This window comes from Bos indicus x Bos taurus, chromosome 3 (assembly GCF_003369695.1).
Source record: "Bos indicus x Bos taurus breed Angus x Brahman F1 hybrid chromosome 3, Bos_hybrid_MaternalHap_v2.0, whole genome shotgun sequence".
NCBI lineage: Eukaryota > Metazoa > Chordata > Mammalia > Artiodactyla > Bovidae > Bos > Bos indicus x Bos taurus.
This window is the reverse complement of record NC_040078.1, coordinates 42306255-42329274: the sequence shown is the minus strand read 5'-3', so window position 1 is coordinate 42329274 and position 23020 is coordinate 42306255. Positions and strand designations below refer to the sequence as shown.

The 23020-nt window shown below is 38.3% G+C and overlaps 1 long non-coding RNA gene across 1 annotated transcript in view; it reads left to right on the top strand.

Moving 5' to 3' along the window:
* Nucleotides 1-22672, top strand: part of LOC113889553 — a 73158-nt gene extending 50486 nt beyond the window's left edge. The window contains exon 4 of the long non-coding RNA XR_003510286.1: nt 21727-22672. This is a non-coding gene — a long non-coding RNA (uncharacterized LOC113889553). The remainder of the gene's footprint in view (nt 1-21726) is intronic.
* Nucleotides 22673-23020: the final 348 nt, after the last annotated feature.

Here is a 23020-nt window from a genome sequence, read left to right as displayed (position 1 = left end):
AAAATAATGGGTGTTGGCAAAAATGTAGAGAAATTGAAACCCTATGCATTGACGGTGGGAATATAATATGGTACAAATATATAGTGGTTCCTCAAAAAATTAAACATAGAATTATCATGATTCATTAATTCCAATTTTAGAGATATATCCCAAAGAATTGAAAGTAAGCATTAGAACAAATATTTGTACACTTAGTTCTTTTTTTTTTTTTTTTACACTTAGTTCTTAGCAGCATTGTTCACAATAGCCTATACACACACACACACACATATATATATACATATTTATATATACAAGATGATGAAAAAGTTCTGAGATAGGTAATGGTGATGGTTGCACAATTAATGTGAATATACTTACTGCCACTAAACTGTGTATCTTAAAATGATAAACTTTACATTATGTATCATCGTTATTTAGTCACTAAGTCATGTCTAACTCTTTTCGACCCCATGGACTGTAGTTCCTCTATTAGTTCCTCTATTTTACCACAATTTTTTAAAAAGCAAATCATCCATTATTGCAATCTTTATTTCTAGTTTACATAGGGGTTTTGGTCAGGCTCCTTTTTGTCTTTACCCTCAGTTCAGTTCAGTCGCTAGTCGTGTCTGACTCTTTGTGACCCCATGAATAGCAGCATGCTAGGCCTCCCTGTCCATCACCAATTCCCGGAGCCCACCCAAAGCCACGTCCATCGAGTCAGTGATGCCATCTTGCCATCTCATCCTCTGTCGTCCCCCTTCTCCTCCTGCTTCCATCTTTCCCAGCATCAGGGTCTTTTCCAATGAGTCAACTCTTCACATGAGGTGGCCAAAATATTGGAGTTTCAGCTTCAACATCAGTCCTTCCAATGAACACCCAGGACTGATCTCCTTTAGGATGGACTGGTTGGACCTCTTTGCAGTCCAAGGGACTCTCAAGAGTCTTCTCCAACACCACAGTTCAAAAGCATCAATTCTTCGGCTCTCAGCTTTCTTCACAGTCCAACTCTCATATCCATACATGATTACTGGAAAAACCATATCCTTGACTAGACGGACCTTTGTTGGCAAAGTAATGTCTCTGCTTTTGAATATGCTATCTAGGTTGGTCATAACTTTCCTTCCAAGGAATAAGAATCCTTTAATTTCCTGGCTGCAATCACCATCTGAAGTGATTTACCCTAGTTTCTCTTAAATCAATTGTTCTACTCTATACAAACATCTATTTCTGCTTTATTGACTATGTCAAAGCCTTTGACTGTGTGGATCACAATGAACTGTGGAAAATTCTGAAAGAGATGGGAATACCAGAACACCTGATCTGCCTCTTGAGAAATTTGTATGCAGGTCAGGAAGCAACAGTTAGAACTGGACATGGAACAACAGACTGGTTCCAAATAGGAAAAGGAGTTCGTCAAGGCTGTATATTGTCACCCTGTTTATTTAACTTATATGCAGAGTACATCATGAGAAACGCTGGACTGGAAGAAACACAAGCTGGAATCAAGATTGCCGGGAGAAATATCAATAACCTCAGATATGCAGATGACACCACCCTTATGGCAGAAAGTGAAGAGGAACTCAAAAGCCTCTTGATGAAAGTGAAAGTGGAGAGTGAAAAAGTTGGCATAAAGCTCAACATTCAGAAAACGAAGATCATGGCATCCGGTCCCACCACTTCATGGGAAATAGATGGGGAAACAGTGGAAACAGTGTCAGACTTTATTTTTCTGGGCTTCAAAATCACTACAGATGGTGACTGCAGCCATGAAATTAAAAGACGCTTACTCCTTGGAAGGAAAGTTATGACCAACCTAGATAGCATATTCAAAAGCAGAGACATTACTTTGCCAACAAAGGTCTGGCTAGTCAAAGCTATGGTTTTTCCTGTGGTCATGTATGGATGTAAGAGTTGGACTGTGAAAAAGTCTGAGCACCGAAGAATTGATGCTTTTGAACTGTGGTGTTGGAGAAGACTCTTGAGAGTCCCTTGGACTGGAAGGAGATCCAACCAGTCCATTCTGAAGGAGCTCAGCCCTGGGATTTCTTTGGAAGGAATGATGCTAAAGCTGAAACTCCAGTAATTTGGCTACCTCATGCGAAGAGTTGACTCATTGGAAAAGACTCTGATGCTGGGAGGGATTGGGGGCAGGAGGAGAAGGGGACAACAGAGGATGAGATGGCTGGATGGCATCACTGACTCAATGGCCGTGAGTCTGAGTGAACTCCGGGAGTTGGTGATGGGTAGGGAGGCCTGGCGTGCTGCGATTCATGGGGTCGCAAAGAGTTGGACACAACTGAGCGACTGATCTGATCTGATACATATATGTACACATATAAGAATGTGTATGTGGAGAAGGAAACGGCAACCCACTCCAGTGTTCTTGCCTGGAGAATCCCAGGGACAGAGGAGCCTGGTGGGCTGCTGTCTATGGGGTCTCACAGAGTCAGACACGACTGAAGCGACTTAGCAGCAGCAGCATCTCTTTCTGGGGCTACTCAGGTGGTTTCAGTGGTAAAGAATCCACCTGCAAAGGCAGGAGACACAGGTTGGACCCCTAGGTCAGGAAGACGCCCATGGAGAAGGGCATGACAACCCACTGCAGTATTCTTGCCTGGAGAATCCCATGGACAGAGGAGCCTGGAGGGCTACAGTCCATAGGGTCCAAAAAAATTGGATACGACTGAGCATGCATGGACAATATCTCTCTCCTTCGGAAAAATCACTCAGCTGTAAAAGTAAATGATACATCCGATAGTGTGGATGGGCCTTAAAAAACATTATGCTAAGTTAAAGCTGGACACAAAAAGTTACATGTTATATGATTCCATTTGTATGAAATGTTCACAATAGGGAAATCAATAGAGACAGAAAATTGATTAGTAGTTGCCAGGAGCTGGGAGGAAGGGCAATGAGGAATGACTGCTAATGGGTACAGGTTTTCTTTTTAGGGTGATGAAAAGGTTCTAAAATTGTTTGTGGCATACTTCTGAGGCAATCCAGTGGTTAAGACTGCACACTTCCGATGCAGGGGGCATGGGTTCAATCCCTGGTTGGGGAACTAAGATCCCACAGGCCATGGGGCACAGCCAAAAAACTAAAAAAAAAAATTTTTTTTAAGTCTAAAAAAGTAAAATAAAATTGTGGCAATGGTTGGACAACTTTACAAATATCTAAAAACAACTTAAGTGTGCTCCTTTTTTGGTGACATTGTTACTATGTATTTTAAAAACGTTTTGTGATAAGATACATATACCATAAAACTTAACATCATAACCATTTTTATATGTACAGTTCAGTGGCATTAAACACATTCACAAAGCTGTGTAACCAGCACCATCTCGCACCATCTATCTCTAGAACTCTTCCCATCCTGTAACTGAAACTGTGCTCATTAAACCAGAACTCCCCATTTCTCTCCCTGGCAATCATCATTCTATACTCTATAATTGTGAGTACTCTAGATACCTCATGTAAGTGGAATCAAATAGTATTTGTCCTTTTGTGACTAGCTCATTTCACTTAATAAGCCTCAGGTTTATTCATGTAGTGTGTGTCAGAATTCCCCACCTTTTAAGGCTGAATATTATCCCTTTGAATATATATATATATATATATGTAGCACATTTTGTTTATCCATTCATCTGTCAATGGACATTTGGGTTGCCATTATGCCACTATTGGGAATAATTCTGCTATGTACATGAGTGGACAAATATCTGTTTGAGTTCTTGCTTTCAGTTCTTTTGGATATGCCCAGAAGTGGAATTGTTGGATTGTATGATAATTTTATTTTTAATTTTTGAAGGAACTGCCATACTGTTTTTCACAGCAGCTGCACCATTTTATGTTGAATTGTACTCTTTAAATGGGTCAATTTCATCACATATGAGTTTCATTTCAAGAAAACTGTAATTCAAAATCGGTGTAGTACCAACCCTCAGGGCTTCCGTGATGGTTCAGATGTTAAAGAATCTGCCTGCAATGCAGGAGACCAGGGTTCAATCCCTGGGTTGGGAAGATCCCTTGGAGAAGGATATGGTCACCCATTCCAGTATTCTTGCCTAGAGAATTCCATGGACAGAGGAGCCTGGTGGCCTGCAGTCCATGGGGTCGCAAAGAGTTGGACACAACTGAGCGACTAACACTAACACAACCCTCAAGGATCTTATAACCTAGCGATGGGAAGAAGAAAAGTTCACAAGTATTCACCATGTTAGGTAAGGTAAATGATGAGAGAAGTTCTTTGGTGCTTCAAAGGAAAGATATTATTTTTGGTTAGATGAGTCAAGAAAAGCTTCAAGATAAAGAAGAAATATTTGAAGAAATATTTAAAGAAAGGTCATACTGAAACAGTATGAAATGATGAACCATCTGGCTGGGGAAGGGAAAAGGAAAGTGAGAAATATTTTAAAGAAAGGCAAGAAGAATGGAAAATATAGAAAAATTATTTGATGGCAAATATGTTGCCGTTTCTTCCCCACACCATTTCATTTTCTTCTTGGGCATATAGGAGGCTGTACTTTCTAGACCTCTTATATCCCAGTAGGGCCTGTAACTAATTCTGGTCAAGGAAATGGGGGAAGGGTGGTGTGGGAGCACAACTGGCCCCTAAAATCTCCTACAAGATCCTTCATCACCACCTGGGTACAGAGGATGCAGAGATCAACTCTGAGGACTCGGAGGAGACCCTAGAGCAGGTGTTGGCCTGCAGGTCACATCCAGCCCACTGCCTGCTTTTGTACTGCCTGTGAGCTAAGAATGGTTTTACGTTTTAAATAGTCGAAAATTAAAGAGTAAGAATATTTTGTGACACCTGAAAATGATATCAAATTCAAATTTCAGTGTCCATAAATAAAGTGTTACTGGAATCAAAAAAAAAAAAAAAAGGAATGTGTATGTGTGACAGAGAAGGTGTTACAATGGATCGCTCAAAGATTGAAATGGGAAGGGCAAATTAATATTGATATTCATCTCTGCAATTTAAAAAAACTTGTCTTTAGAGAATCTTGTTGCTCCAAAGATGTTTTGTTCTAGTTCTAGATGTTCTATATACATATGTGCATATTTATATATATGTAAAATTATACTGAACATTTTTTCTTAAGTTTATTGGCTAGTTGCATTTGTTCTTTTTTAAACCTTTGTTTTTATTGAGTTATAATTGACAGATAACATTGTATTAGTTTCAGGGGAACAGTATGATGATATATATTGAATGCATATATTGTGCATATAATGCATATATTATGAAATGACCACAACAATAAGTATAGTTAACACCCATTACCATACATTGTTACAATTTTTTTAAAATCTTGTGATGAGGACTTTTATGATCTACTGTCTTAGCAACTTTCAAATATGCAATACAGTCATCATGCAACAATATAGTCACCATGTAGCACTATATCCCCATGACTTATTTATTATGTAATTGGAAATTTATAACTTTTGACCCTCTTCACCCATTTTTCCCATTGCTACCCACTGCCTCTGGCAACCACTAATCATCTGCTGTCTGCATCTATGAGCTTGGTTTTTTTGTTTGGTTGGTTTGGCTTGGTCTACATGTAAGTGATATCAAATAGAATTTCTCTTTGATAACTTATTTCACTTAGCATAATATGCTCAAGGTCGATTTATGTTGTCACAAATGGCAGAATTTCCTTCCTTTAATAGCTGAATTATGTTCTATTGTCTCTGTGTGTGTATACATTTTATCCCACATTTTCTTTATCCATTTATCCATTGATGGAAATTTAGATTATTATCTTATCTTGTCTATTATAAATAATGCTGTAGTGAACATGGCATTATTTTTGACTTAATATTTTCACTTTGTTTTCTTCAGATAAAGACCCAGAACTGAAATTTCTGGATCATACGGTGGTTATGTTTTAAATTTTTTGAGGAACCTTCATACCGTTCATACCGTTTTCTGTAGTAGCTGCACCAATTTACTTTCCTACCAATAGTGTATAAGGGTTTCTTTCTCTCTACATCCTCTCCAACACTTTTGACTTCTTATCTTTTTTAATAAGAGCCAGTCTAACAAGTGTAAGGTGATATCTCACTGTGGTTTTGATTTGCGTTTTCCTGCTGATTACTGGTACTGAGCGTTTTTTTCAGGTACCTGTTGACTATCTGTGTCTGCTTTGGAACAATGTCTATTCAGATTGTCCATTTTTTTAAATGGGTTGTTTCTTTGCTATTGAATTGTATGCTTTATATCTTTTGACTACTAACTCCTTATCAGATATATGCTTTGCATATATTTTCTCCCATTCAGTAGCCTTTTCATTTTGTTGATAGTTTTCTTTGCTGTGCAGAAGCTGCTTAGTTTGATATAATCCCACTTATTTAGTTTTGCTTTTGTTGCCTTGCTTTTGAGTCAGATTTTTAAAAAATTTATCACCAAGGTAGATGTCAAGGATCTTACTGCTTTTATTTTAGATGTTTTAAAATATTGGTGTCATGTGGCAATTCTCATGGTATGGACATTGTCTATTGGAATTTTAGTCAGACAAGAAGCAATGCTTCTCATTTTAAGAATATGAGAAAAAAAGCCATGATGTCCACCTCTCTTTTCCAATCATATTGCCGTCACCCTACTTAAGTCCCATATAAATTCATATCTAAACTATTTTGTTAGCTTCCTGTTTATACTTTTAACTCATTTTTTTCAGTGTATACCATATTGATTTTCTAAAATAGCACGTTTTCTCAGTAGATGACTTTACTTCCTATTTCACAAAGACTATATCAAGCATGAATGCTCTTAGTTCCTGCTCTCCCCCTCCCTACCTTCTACAAACACAACTGCATGGGCTATAACCTTGCCTCTTTTCTCTGTTACAAACCTTGATTCTAATCCAGCCACTTGTGCTCTGGATCTCATTCTCTCCCATCTCCTCTGGGACCTGGATCCATCTGCTGCCTCTTTTCTGTCCTGTACCTCTAACCTTTTCCTCTCTTTTAGCTCTTTACCTTTAACCTATAACCAGACTCAACTCTATCTCAGCATAAAAAAACAAAGTGTGTTTCTCAAGCTGCCGCCTTGCATTTCTCCTTCTCCTCACCCCAAGCTTCATGAAAGCCTGTGCTCTATTTGCTTTGTTCACTCCTTTCCCCAATGTATCTCTATGAAACTGCTCTATAAACATTACCTGGGGTTGCTTAAGTACTGAATCCAGAGGGCAGCTTTCATTATTTTTTTAATCTTATCTGTCTTCAGCTTTGTCTTCAGTTTGGGCCAAAATCTTTCTTTGCATAATCATTCTTGTAACTATAATCATTCCTTCTTACTCTTCCTCTGCCTACGCTCAACTACTGGTGTATCTGCTGATCAGTTCTTTGTGGTCCCTTCTCTGTTGATTGTCTTCAGGCTGATGCCATCACCATAAGCTGAAAACTCCAAAATTCTCTTTTCTTCAACTTTTTCCTGTTTGCTGAACTCAGTTGCATATAACCCAGCATTTCCACTGAACATGTCTACTTGGATGTGCAGCATATTTTATTATCAGATCAGATCAGATCAGTCACTCAGTCGTGTCTGACTCTTTGCAACCCCATGAATTGCAGCACGCCAGGCCTTCCTGTCCATCACCAACTCCCAAAGTTCGCTCAGACTCACGTCCATCGAGTCAGTGATGCCATCCAGCCATCTCATCCTCTGTCTTCCCACTTCTCCTCCTGCCCCCAATCCCTCCCAGCATCAGAGGCTTTTCCAATGAGTCAACTCTTCGCATGAGGTGGCCAAACTACTGGAGTTTCAGCTTTAGCATCATTCCTTCCAAAGAAATCCCAGGGCTGATCTCCTTCAGAATGGACTGGTTGGATCTCCTTGCAGTCCAAGGGACTCTCAAGAGTCTTCTCCAACACCACAGTTCAAAAGCATCAATTCTTCGGCACTCAGCCTTCTTCACAGTCCAACCCTCACATCCGTACATAACCACAGGAAAAACCATAGCCTTGACTAGATGAACCTTTGTTGGCAATTTTTAAAATTTTTATAATAAAATAATATAATAATATTTTATTATAATACCCTATTGTCCATATCTTGGTAAATAGCACTGCCATCTATCAATTGTCCGTATCAGAAACATGGAGAAGACTCTGTTCTTGCTGTTTCTGAATACCTAATCCAATTAGGCACGATGTCCTGTGCATTTTACTAAAGTGTGTCTATAAGCTTAGTTTTCTTATTCACCTTATTTAACTAAGAGTTCTTTAGATACTCACTAAAGTAAGATGACACCATATTGACAGTCAAATAAAACTATTATTTCTTGTTATTAAACTGTCATAGTGAGTTCCAAATCTTTTTTTAAAAAACATCTAGAAATTTAAGCCAAAACTGTAGTTTATGAAAAATTAAAAGATAACAATATGATCACACCCTTCACACAATAACACTTGTTATTTTAGATAGTAGCTATCACCAAAAAAAAAAAAAAAAAAAAAACCAAGTGTTGGCAAAGATGAAGAGAAACTGGAACCATTGTACAGTATTAGACACATGAAACACAACTATGGAAACTTTATGGCAGTTCCTCAAAAAATTAAACAGAGACTTACCCTATGACCCAGCAATTCCACTTCTAAGTGCATATACAAAAGAATTGAAAGCAGAGACTAGAACAAATATTTGTACACCCATGTTGATGGAGTATTACTCACAATAGCCAAAAAGTGGAAACAACCTAATGTCTATTGACAGATGAACAGATGGTCTCAATGGAATATTACTCAGACTTAAAAGGGAGTGAAATTCTGGCATACAGAACAGTGTTGAAGACATTATGATAAGTGAGATAAGCCAGACACAAAAGGACAAATTATATGATTCTACTTATATGAGGTATCTGGAATAGTTCAATTCAGACAGAGACTAGAATGGTGCCTGTGGGCTGGGAAGCTATTTTTTAATGGGTATAGAGTTTCCATTTAAGATAATGAAAAAGCTCTGAAGATGTATAATGGTAATGGTTGCATAATAATATGAATGTACTTAATACTGCTGAACCATACACTTAAAAACAGTTAAATGGTTAAATATTGTTGTACGTATTTTAGTACTGTTGTATCAGCTCAGGCTGCTATAACAAAAATATCACAGGATGATTGGTTTAGACAAAAGATATTTATTTCTCACAGTTCTGGAAACTAGGATGTTTAAGATTAAGGTGGCAGCAAATTCAGTGTCTGTTGAAGTCCTATTTTCAGGCCTGTAGATGGTGGCCTTCTTGCTGTATGGCCACATGGCTGAAACATCATCTGTCTTTCTTTTTATAAAAGACACTAATCCCATTCATAAGGGCTCCACCTCACGACCTGATTACCTTCCCAAAGCCCCATCTCCAAATACTACCACAGTGCGAATTTAGATTTCAACATACATGAATTTTATCAATTTGAGGGAACACAAACATTCAGTCCCATAGAAGCCATGTAAAATTAGAATATATTTATCAGATTTTTAAAAACCATCCTTCTTGATACATCTTTCTTTAGCCTTCCAGAAGTATAGACTTTTTCCTTAACAATACAGGGTGTGAGAACTAACTGAAGAGAGTGGTCTCCTGCCAGAAGGGTATAAGGGGATGGTTCTGAGAGACAATTAGAGATGTCAGAGTGCGCTCTGAAACTCCTGGGTGCAAAGAAATAGAAAACTGGGTGGCACTAGTGAGAAAGACACACCTGCCAGTACAGAAGATGCAAGAGACACAGGTTTGATCCCCGGGTCGAGAAGATCCCCTGGAGGCGGGCACGGCAACCCACTCCAGTATTCTTGCCTGGAGAATCCCAAGGACAGATGAGCCTGGTGGGCTACCATCCATCGGGTCGCAAAGAGTCCGAGAGGACTGAAGCGACTTAGCGCGTGCATGCACAGCTGTGGACATCCTGCTCCTGGCTCTGTCCTCTCGGTGACTGCAAGGATGCCTTCTTCACTCCTCTACTTGTATTCCTCCAGAGTGTGTGTTTCCCAGCTTGAACAAGACCCTTCCTACTTCTCTTAAAGCAAACAATGCACTCCAAGACAAAACAGAACTATATTTAGCAAAAAAAGAAAAAGTTTAAAAATACATGCATTTTTGCAGTCATTATGAAGCAATCTAAAAGCTGAATAAAAGAGAAAAGCAACTCAAAATTAGAACAAAGACCTTGGGAGCTCTAACGTGAAAATATGTGTATCATTGTTAAGTGCCAAAGTAAATACAGCATGCAAACCCCAAACTGCTTATCTATGTGGTTTCCATAGTGTCAATATATATGCAAAGTTGGTCTGGCTGCACTGAGAGCCATTAAAGGTCATGGAAGTAAAAACAAAAGTCAGACTCTCTCTGTGAACATTTGGCAAGCAAGTGTCAAGTTTCCTCCACACTTTCTGTTTCTAGAGAAATGAGCCAGAGGTGGCAGTAATGTTCTCCCCTTCCCCCAACCCTGCCGCCTTCCTCTCTCCTTCAGTCTCAATCCCCCATGAATTACAGCATTATTTTGTTTTGAGTCCCAGGAAATGAAATTCAAATTCACAGTGAAAGAGTACCCAAGAAAAGAGATGACCTGTTCCTTTTAATAAATATTTTCATATTTAATTACATCATAGTTAAAATGAGAAGTGCTTTAAAACTGACCTGCTTTGAGGGGGAGGGGAGGAATAAGATATTCTTCAAAAGGTTTTCTCCTTGTCAAGTCAAAATAGCTTCAGATAAGTGAATAACAGGAATACCTGCTATAGCAACATAGCATCAGGATGACAGGAATGAATAGCACATCACCCAGTTTTCATTGGTTGTGCTACAGTTTTTGAGCATAGATTAGGGAGGCTCCTGAAATACTAAGCGGATGTGGTGACAAATTATATCTGTTATAAAAGCTACACTCAGTGGGATGGTTTTGCCTTATTATTTTAGAAGTTTAACAGCAGATATATACGGGGATGGTTTTTGGTTTGTTTGTTCTTTTAGTGGAAAGGAATGGAAATTTAGCAGTGAGTTAATTCTACAAGCATTTACTGAATGATTACTATATGCTGGGCACTCTGCTGGGCACAGTTGTGAGTTGTTTGAAACTCACATCTGTTGAGTAACTCCCCTAAGGTCTCACTACTAATTAACAACAGAACAAGTCCATGCTTTGAACTCCTATTCTGTGTTACTTCTCAATTACTTTTGTTAAAAGTGCAAGGTTCTGCATTGTATGTCCCTGTATCTTCTTATCCTTCACACGTGATTCTCAGCCCCTGTGCCCTAGAACAGTGCCCATCTCATCAGTCCTCTCCTGTGGAACAAAACAGTCAATAGGTCTTAATGCATGTGCACTCATTCACTCCAGTCATGTCTGACTCTTTGTAACCCTGTGGTCTGTAGCCTGCCAGGCTCCACTGTCCTTGGGATTCTCAAGGCAAGAATACTGGAGTGGGTTGCCATTTCCTTCTCCAGGGGATCTTCCCAACCCAGGAATCAAACCCATTTCTCCTGCGTCTCCTGCACTGCAGGTGGATTCTTGACCCACTGAGCCATGTGAGAAGCCCATAGGCCTTAACAGCTGACTCCAAATTCCATGTACGTGTTACTGCTGCTGCAGGGACCGCTACTGCTACTGCTTCTATTACTGTGTTCTGTTTGTGTGCTCAGTTGCTCAGTCATGTCCAGCTCTTTGCAGCTCCATGGACTGTAGCCTGCTAGGCTCCTCTGTCTGTGGAATTTTCCAGTCAAGAATACTGGAACAAGTTGCCATTCCCTAGTCTAGGGGATCTTCCCGACCCAGGGATAGAACCCACATCTCTTGCACCTCCTGCTTTGACAGGCGGATTCTTTACTTCTGAGCCACCTTTATTACTATACTATTAACAAGAGCAATGATAATTGATAATCTTCATTGACTCCTTACTATGTAACTGGAACCCTGCTAAGAGCTTTGTAAGCCTTCTTTCATTTAATACTTTCAATGGTGGTTGAATGTATATGCTCTTGAACAGGCTGTGTTAGTTAGATCCAATCCCCTGTTCATTAGCTGTGTGACCAAGGGCTAGTTATTTAATGTTCCTGATTCTTGATTTCCTTATCTATGAAACAGAAATAATAAAAGTATCTATCTAGGAGAGTTGTTGAGAAAATTAAGTAATATAATTTAGAGAAGTAGTTATGAGACAGTAAGTTCTGTTCCAAGATGGCAGAGTAGAAGGACATGCATTCATCTTCTCCTGCAAGAATATGTGATATGTATTGACTACAAACCATTATTATTAATACAAATGTAATTTTGTCTATCTGTAAAATTCCTGCTGTGTTTATACAGCCCAGTTAAGAGTTCTTTTTGCTTTGGTCTCCCATATTTTTATTCCAGTTCCCTGCCTGGAACTGAAACCTGTTTTGAAACCAGTCCAGTTGGCTGGATCTCTGACAGCCTGTTATCTATTCCTGGGAATTGGATCTTGTCTCCTATGTCATCAGCCTCTGGATGGGATGCTACATATCACTCCCTGCCAGTGAAGCGACTTGATTTTTAATATTCCCATTGCTATCATATTCCAGGCAAATTAGGCCCCATTAACTTTGTCTTTGACTGAGCTCCAGTTCAACATGCTCCTTCATAAACGCCAATTTGAAGTGCTGAATGGTTTTCCCACCTTGCTCAATCCTGCTTCTTGCCCTTCTTCTACAAGCTGACTTTGAAATCATAGTACACCTGGAGGTCAAACTCGTCTAAGATATAGTTATAGTTATAAAGGACCCAAAGGTGAAAATACATAGTCCTTCCCTAAATGAACTTGTGCTGTGCTTAGTCACTCAGTCATGTCTGACTCTTTGGGACCCCATGAATTGTAGCCTGCCAGGCTTCTCTGTCCATGGGGATTATCCAGGCAAGAATACTGGAGTGGGTTGCCATGCCCACCTCCGGGGGATCTTCCCAACCCAGGGATTGAACCCATGTCTTCTGCCTTGCAGGCAGATTCTTTACTGTCTAAGCCACCAGGGAAGTCCACGAATACTGGACTGAGTAGCCTATCCTTTCTCCAGGGGATCTTCTTGACCCAGGAATTGTACTGCAGTCTCCTGCATTACGGGTAGATTCTTTACCAGCTGAGCTACCAGGGAAAAATGAGCTTACAATCTTTATAAAATAGAAAAAACACAAAACACAGCTTATATATCCCCTTGGATTCCATTGATCTTGCCTGTCCTGTGTTCTAGACCTTCAGTTATTTCTCAAAAGCTTCTATAGTATATCTACTCTGTGCCTCACATGGTTCTGCTGTCTGGAGCCAACTTATTGCATAACTAAGAATCCTGACCCTCCACTTTGGTTATCTATCACCTTGTAGCCAGGTAACCAGCCACATGCTCAGAGTCACTGGCTGCTTCTTCCATTTTTTGTGCTCTGATGAATTACATCACCATAGGCTTAAAAGACGGAGAAGGCGATGGTACCCCACTCCAGTACTCTTGCCTGGAAGATCCCATGGACAGAGGAGCCTGGTGGGCTGCAGTCCATGGGGTCACTAGGAGTCAGACACGACTGAGCGACTTCATTTTATTTTTTCACTTTCATGCATTGGAGAGGGAAATGGCAACCCACTCCAGTGTTCTTGCCTGGAGAATCCCAGGTACGGGGGAGCTTGGTGGGCTGCCGTCTATGGGGTTGCACAGAGTCGGACATGACTGAAGCAACTTAGCAGCAGCAGCAGCAGAGATTTTCTTTCTGATCATATTTTTCTAGACAAACCTCTCTCACCACAGCTTCACCCTCCCCTAACACATACAGCACCTTAATATGACGAAAATTGTTTTGCCTTCAGGGTTAGCATTTAATCTAGAATTTCCCTTCCACTAACTCTGAAAGAAAAACAAAATTTTAAACTGTTGATAAATCCTTTCATTCCACAATTAGAGATAAGGAGCTTACACACAAATACCTGAAATATAAATGAGGATATCACACTCTTTTTTGTTTTGATGGAGGAGGAGAGTTGGAGAGCAGAAAGGCAATGTGGGTCTTCAGAAGGGGACACAGCAGCCTGGAGGCAGGCAAGATGACTTTATCCAATTATACAATTTATTCACAGTTCTGCACTGTTCATCTTCATCTGATAACAAGCAAAGAAAAGCTGGGCATAGCAGTCCTGTGGGACCAGACACAGACAAATTATAATGGAAACTGTGATCAGATAATAAGCTTAAGCAAAGATCTAATCCATGATGGAATATTTATAAAAAGCAGAAAGAATTCCATATGGAATATCAACTGTATTAAACAAGGCAATTATAATCTGATGCTGGATATTCAGTATGGAACTGAATGAATATTATAGTTCAGATTTTGTTACAGCAAATGTTGTTTCAAAAAAAATCCTTTATAGAAGAAAATCTAAACCTGCTCTTGAAATGATAGGCCATTTAGTTAAAATCATATTTGTTACACTTTATTAGCATGGATAGTTATTAAATGGATAGTGATAGAGCTGTTATTTGAACTCAAATTCAACATTTCTAACTACTAACCTGAACTATACCCAGCACCTTCTGTTAAGAATCACTGTACTACAATGATCTATTTTGCTGAAAAATAAATATTATCGCACCTCCAGCTTTCAAAATTTTCAGTTAAAAATTTTAACATAGCATTCCAAGCTTTTTATAATCCACTTCTAACCTCAATATTCGGAGAAGGCAATGGCACCCCACTCCAGTACTCTTGCCTGGAAAATCCCATGGACGGAGGAGCCTGGTAGGATGCAGTCCATGGGGTCACTAATAGTTGGACGTGACAGAGCAACTTCACTTTCACTTTTCACTTTCATGCATTGGAGAAGGAAATGGCAACCCACTCCAGTGTTCTTACCTGGAGAATCCCAGGGACGGGGGAGCCTGGTGGGCTGCTGTCTATGGGGTCGCACAGAGTCGGACACGACTGAAGTGACTTAGCAGCAGCAGCAACCTCAATATTGACCCCAGTTATTTCATTTTAGTGTCCCATCACATTTGCTTACATTCAGTAAATATGCATTGAGCTAGCCCTGTACTAGGTAAAAATAATATAAGGACCCTCCAGAGTAACGACAGAATAACTAGGGAGAAATTGTCACAGAAGAGGTTACATATGAGTTGAACCTTAAGTATGGGTAGTATTCCAGAGGGAGAATAAGGTAAGGACTCTTAAGGCAGACACGTGCTTGGCATTTTCCTATTACATTGCCTTTTAAAACAAAAATGGAACCTTGGTACTTGGACAGCATGAGGTTGTAGAAAGAAACTAGACTGGAGAACAAGAGACTAGAACTAACCATATTGGACTAGACACTTCAAGGCCTTGCTTTCTGTCTTTTCATCTATAGATTAAGAGGGTTTACCTAATACCTATTAAAGCCTGCTTCAAGCTGTAATAAACATCAGTCTGTGGTTGAGGAACAAGATCTATTCCATTATCTTATGTACAAACGCATGGAGGAAAAACTATTACAAGAGTTCTGGTTAACAACTTGGTCTCTGCTGCTCACTTGTTTTATGATCAAGAACAAGATTCTTGACTACCTGATGCTTTGATTTCCTTAGCTGATCATGTAAGGTTGTTGGAAGGGTTGAGTCATAATGTAATACTTTATATTAATGAATATAAAGTACATTGCCTGGCATATATCAAGAGTTCAGTGTTAACTATTTGATATAATTATATGTACATTCACATGTGTTTGTATGTACTCACACACACATATATATATAATACCTGCACTTTATATGGGTAGAAATTTCACATAGTATTCAAAATATGTGGGCTTTGAAAATGTAATGAAACAATAAAAATCTGATTTGTATTCTTAGATAGAAGCAACTATTTTTTTTTTTCAAATGACAGTGTGGACTTTTAGTGTAACTTTACTTTAATTTTAAAAAGTGAAGAAATTGCATCATTCAATCTGTTCTTTCACTTTCTTATAACTTGGAGAAGTTTATTTTACTTATAATAATTACTTTCTAGATGGAAATACCTGTGCAACTATTTATATAACTCTGTATATAAATAACTGATATATATTCATTCGACAGGGTAAATACAAATAATAGCTGTCGTGTGTAAAATTCCTGTGTGCCAGGCAATTTTAAGAGTTTTACTCAGATTGTCTCATGTATCCTCTTGAGAGTTCTAAGAAGGAGAAATCATTTTTCCTATTTTACAAGTGAAGAAAATAAAATGGAGAGAATTAAAGACAGTGCCCAGGTCATATGACTAGTAAGTGCAGAGCCAATTCCATCCTAAGCCTTGTCTTTCCAGCCATGCTTCTCTTCCGTCCTTGCTTTGTGAGAGCTTGAAATTGTCTTGAGATCAACTCTTGATCATTAGTTAACAAATATGGCTAGTGATTAAATCTTCTAAGAACCCAAATGTCCATAAACAAAATGTGATATATCCATACAATGAAATACTGTTTGGCCATAAAAAGGAATGAAGTACTAATACATGCAACAATTTGGTTGGACCTTGAAAACACAATGTTAAGTGAAAGAAACCAGTCATACAAGATCACAAATTGTATGAAAGTCCAGAACAGGAAAGTGTATAGAGTCAGGAATGGTGTGGATGGCAGGACAGTCAGAAAATAGCTAAAGAGTTTCCTTAGATATGATAAAAGTGGTCTAAGGTTGACAGTGATGATGGTCACAGCTATCTGTGAATACGCTAAAAACCACTGAAATGTATTCTTTAAGTAGGTGAATTCTATGATAGGTAAATTATATCTTGATGAAACTGCTTTTAAAAAAGGTCCTCTGGGGAACTTTTAAAACAATTCTCAGGTTCTGCCTCACCCTACCTCCAGAACCCCCACCTCTAAGATTCCAGTTTGATAAATTTAAATTGGTTCTGTTTTTGTAATGTAGTCACTAAGTCATGTCTGACTCTTTGTGACCACATGGACTGAAGCCCACCAGGCTACTTTGTCCATGGGATTTTCCAGGCAAGAATATTGGAGTGGATTGGCATTTCCTTCTCCAGGAGATCTTTCCGGTCAAATCTGTGTCTCTTGCACACGTCTCCTGCATTGCAGGCAGATTCTTAACCATTGAACCTTTTATGTTTTGATGATACGCTAGTTAAATGACCAGAAAATACATTTAAGGAATGGACACTAAACTGAAAGGGATGAAATACAAGAACTTCTAAACAATGTTTAACCATATTTCATGATTATATATATGTAACTACTTGCACTTCTTGGGGGATTTCTATTCAAATTGGACCTCTGAAAACACTACATCTTATTATTCTAAAGTTACAAATGCATTTCAGTTTCTTTAGAATGTGTTAGGCTTTTGCTGACTAAGCAGCATTACCTCTTAGAAGAGGTCCAAAGCTATAATTTGACCCCTCTGGCAAATTAAATACAATTATGCAAATTACCAGGATTTGGGCATAATCTAATTAGTACGATACATATGCACCAGATAATAATTTCCCTGGCTGAAAGCTAGATTGTCTTATTTCATGTTTGAAATATGTTTTAGAAAAACATTCTACTATGTAAGTAAGATTTCATTATCTTATATATACTATTTGCTCAGCTCCACAATGGACATGTTTAGAAAAATAAAGCCAAAATTGGAATCTTCAAGTGATGATGTATTTTGTCAGAAATTCATAGTTACCAAACAGGATATTCCATGAAACTAGAAAGAAAATTCAAGTGGAAATGATTGCTTTTCACTAATAAAGTATAACTGTAACACTGCTATAACTTTTCTCTTTATATAACTACAATCAATGTCAAGTATGATTTAATGGAGATAATTCTGTTCATTTAAACGTAAAAGTTTAGGAGTTTAAAACTGACCTGAATTAAATTCATACCAATAAATTCCAGTCACACACTTTCTGAATGGTATTTATAATCATGAGATTGAGTGCACTCTTTTTTAAATACGTGAACCCTATTAGCATTAATCAGTATTACATGTATGCACTGAGCAGAAATCAGGAAAGATTTTTTTTAGAGCTCCTTACTGAGGAAACTAAGGAAATTATCCCTTTTATGTAGAGAAAAAAAGAAGCTTTCTTTTTCTTTCTTCCTACAAAAGTGATTTCATATGTGAGAGAAGTACTGACTAATAGCATTGGATATTGGCCTTTTATATAAAGGAAATTAATGTGCGGGTGTACCAAGGCCTCCAGTGCGCTATTGTCATTTCCAAGTGTGTGAACACAGCCTTCTCTCATTTATTCTTAGCTTTTCCAGGAGACTGCCAACAAGCACAGCCAGCTCTCAAGCTGTATTGCGCAAAGATTTGCAGCCCACAAAGATCGGGAGTTTTTCCCAAAGGTAACGTCAAGGTCATAAAAGCCCCTAAACAGCTGTTAGGGAGTAACAACGCTTAAGAAAACAGTGGCCTGTGTTAGCTCTTTGTTCTGTTAGCAGAGAAATGCTCATTTTGGTGGATAAAGAGGAGAAAAAAGTCCTGTTAATTCTATCTTTCTTAATCTACTTATAAACTCGTAGTGACAAGTATATTCCTGAGAAATAAAGCTGCACGAGCAGTGTTTGTGTTGTGAGTATATGTGAAGGCATTAATGAATAAGCATATTTCTAAGTGATGTTACCAGTTATTTTCATTATTCCAGGAGCTTCCCCGCCACGGACCACAGAACCTTGTGATGGGGAGGGTGGCACAGAATCAGGGCAAAGCCGCAGAAGTGGGTGGGCAATAATCCAGATGGACCTGTAGATTTTCTTAATTGAGTATTATTAAAAATGCAAGAACTACCAATACAATATTGTAAAGTTTAAAAATAAAATAAAATTAAAAAAAAAATGCAAGAACTGAAATGTGACAGGAGAGGGCCCTCAAACATTTTACTCTAGAAACAAAAGTAAATCATCTCATAATTTGGATCTGCTTCAAAAATAATATGGGTGGAACAAGTAGGTGTGTTACAGATGAAACAAGATTGGTCATGAGTTGAGCGTTGTTGAAGCCGCATGATGAATACATAGAGATTTAGTCTAGCCTTCTTTTTAACTTGGTGGCTTTTGAAATTTTCCCTTATGATAAGCTTGAATATTATTGTATTCAAAAAAGGTTAGGAACCACTGTGTTATGATAAATTGTCAAGTGATTTTGCTTAAAAATATTTCACTAGATACTCAAGCAGTCAAGTTGTTGAAAACAAACATTAAAATGGTTTTCTAAAGACTATATAAAAGATATTGTTAATCACTTGTTTACTATAGGGATGCCCAGATCTACTGTTTGTAAACTTAACCTAATCTTTATCTCTCAGCAAAAGTTAAACGGGGAAAACACAGCCTGCATACTCCTATAATGAGTTATAGGATATATCAATTGAGAGAAATCTAAAAATTAAAATGCATTTTTCACTGTTTGTTGTCAAGCCCTTTTTCCTCTCTTCCTCCCTCTCTCTTTTTCTCTCTCTTTCACTCTGATGCAGTATATTTACCCAAAATTTGAAGATAATGACCTATTTCAAAATTTAAGTGGCAACACAAATTAAAATGCGTCCTTTTGGTCTGTACAACCCGTCTTCAGCAACTGTTCTACTTTTCTTTAGCCTTGGCAAGCTATTCAGAACAACATTTCCTTCTTTTCATTCTGATGCTGGGTGATTGTTTGGTGCTGATACAACATTGGCTTTTCCCATAATTTAGCTAAGAGTGTTTTACACTAGGGAGTTTCAGTGTGTTTAGATTGTAAAGCTTTTTCTGAACAATTTTGTAGCAGAACTCTGTGTTCTAATAGCTCCAGCAAACTTGTTTTAACTACTTTTTTCCCTGGATTTTTATTAAAAGTTAATTCCAGTTTAACTTTAATGGTTTACTGTCACTTTGCCCTGAAGATAAATTAAAACATGCAAAGAGATGATCATTTCCTGTTTTATGCGTTGTTGTTCCTGTGTACAATGTTGGCCTATTTTATTTAGGTATATGACGTTCCATGAGGGTAACCAACTTCCTGATTAGTCCTTGGGAGCAACTCCTGGAAAACTAATGTAATCCTACATGTCAGCCACATGTGTTATGCTGGATTGGATCAAGGTTTATGTGATCATGTGTATGCATGTGCCTTTAATTATGTAAGAGAATTATCACTTATCACAGTGTGGTTTAATATTATTATGTTACAGCAGCTTCCCAAATTCTTATTTCTTCCCTGATATGCATGATGAGCTGGCAAATAGGTTTTAAGATGTACTTGTAGAAGAAGTAGGCAGCCAATAGTAGGAGGTGTTGGCTGAGACACAAATAGTTATTTCAGAAGATTATGTTTGCTTTAGTGATACATTGCTATGATGCTGTACTCTCAGGATATGATTTTCTGCCTTCTACAGAAGATTTTAGAAATAACTGCTTTTTCAATACAAATAGTAGACAAATGCTGTGTTCCTGTAGCATAATGGTCCTTAAACTTTCCTATTCACATGCAGCCTAATAGAATTTTTTTAACTTTTTATTTTATATTGGAGTGGAGTTGATTTAACAATGTTGTGGTAGTTTCAGGTGTACAACAAAGTGATTCAGTTATATATATATATATATATATATATATATATACACACATGTATCTATTTTTCAGATTCTTTTCCCATTTAGGCAGCCCAGAAGAATTTTGCAAAAGCATGTGTCACTCTTGCACATTGTTACAGCTGAAAATTTTTATTGTAAGTTCAGATAGTTACAGAGGATATAATTTCTCTCAGGGAAATATTTTACTTAAAAATTAAAATGTTGTATTCCTTTTTAATATAAATTAATGTGATCTAAATACCATAGCAATTTAATATCCCTACCATCCATTTAAAAAGTATTTATGCTTTCTTTATAAGTATTTACATCATTTTTTCCCTTAAACTTATGTTTCCATTCCAGCTCATCCATAAGATGTTATTCTAATATATGTTTATGCAAGGCTATGGTTTTTCCAGTAGTCATGTATGGATGTGAGAGTTGGACTGTGAAGAAAGCTGAGAGCCGAAGAATTGATGCTTTTGAACTGTGGTGTTGGAGAAGACTCTTGAGAGTCCCTTGGACTGCAAGGAGATCCAACCAGTCCATTCTAAAGGAGATCAGTCCTGGGTGTTCTTTGGAAGGAATGATGCTAAAGCTGAAACTCCAGTACTTTGGCCACCTCATGCAAAGTGTTGACTCATTGGAAAAGACTCTGATGCTGGGAGGGATAAGGGGCAGAAGGAGAAGGGGACAACAGAGGATGAGATGGCTGGATGGCATCACTGACTCGATGGACGTGATTTTGAGTGAACTCCAGGAGTTGGTGATGGACAGGGAGGCCTGGTGTGTTGCGATTCATGGGGTCGCAAAGAGTCAGACATGACTGAGTGACTGAACTGAACTGAACTGAAATATCTCTTATTAATATTTCAACAAAAATATTTATATAAATTGAACTTTAAAATTTTAAAAATTTCCTGTGAACATGAGGTCCAAACATCTCTGCTATAAGTCACCAATAGGTTGAGCATCAATACAATTTCTAGATTTTATTTTTAGAGACACATTTCCTAAGAAATCTGAGGCACATACCTAAGTAGATAGCTCTGCAAAGAGGGCTTTTTGTTTTTTAATTGAAAATTTACTTGACGTCTTTTCATTGCTTCTGAGTCATATGCCCTAAATTGCTTTGTATTTTGTTGGAAAATAATTTGGAAATTTATCAGGGAAAAACTTAATGAGGATTTATACTTGACCATTATTTCCCACTGCTTTTATTCTAGGACCTCTTAAGTGAGAAACTGAGATCTCAAAAAGTTCACCAAGACCTCCAGGATCCATCATCTTCCTCATCCTGAGTGCAGCTCCTGTTACTGCTGCTTCTCTGACCAGCCAGTCAGGAGGTGGTCAGCAGACTACGTACCCAAAGACTGGCTCTTCCAGTTGGAGAAATGACCTTACTTCTACGTGACTCCGGGAGTGAAGGTCAAGCCCCATATGAGTGTTTCTATGGTGGAAGCCAATTATTCAAGTCTCATCTTCATCTGTAAATTGTGAATACTATTCATATCTCCTTGATTCAAGGTTCAGTTGAAATGACACATGTGAAACTTCTTCCCGAGAACCATCTTAACAAATGTATAGAAAGCTGCATAAATATTAGTTGTTCCATATGGAGGATATTTGAACCTCATCAGTCCCAACCCTCTGGTCTCTTTATCAAGTCAACTGGGTCTGCTGACAGAGCAGGAATATTAAGAAACATACAAAAATGCAGCCCACCCATTTGACCCTACTGCTGCATCTTGTTCTCTAACCACTTGGTTTCCCAGCAAAGAGTTCATTAACCCACTGAGACCCTTCCTTGATGGGCATTTGGACACTGACAGGTACTTACTTCTCTCAGCAGTCTCTCCTTAGATAGCCTTTAATGATTTCCCTCATATTCCACACATTATATAGTGTTAGGCAAGAGGCACTCCTATCTTTTTCCTTGCTCTCTTGCAGGCTGGGCTGATCCCAGTCAATCGCTCAGTGGAAGGCTGATGGGACCAATATGTTCCCTATCAGATATACAATGAAGAAGAGAATTTAAGTAAATAAACCTGTTCGGTAAATAAAGAAGATAAGACTTCCCTGGTTGTACTGTGGATAGGAATCCTTTGCCAGTGCAGGGGACCCAGGTTTGATCCCTGGGTCAGGAAGATCCCCTGGAGAAGGAAATGGCAGCCTGCTCAGCAGTCTTGCCTGGGAAATCCCATGGACAGAGGACCCTGGGGCACTACAGTCCATGGGGTTGCAAAAGAGTTAGACACGACGTAGTGACTAAACAACAAAAACAGCGCCAAATCAACTGGTACAATGCTAAGAATTTTACAGATGCTCAATTAATATTTGTTGATAAGACCACGAAACATCCTTGCTTTCCTCAAATCTTCGCACATTTGAGTTTGTCTGGGTTCTGAAATTCATCTCAAAACATTTTCTCTGAATACAAGGAAGCACATTGTGAGGTCTTTTGAAACTGAGAACTTGTCAACTTTTTTTTTCTTTACATCCATAGACTTCCTAGAATAA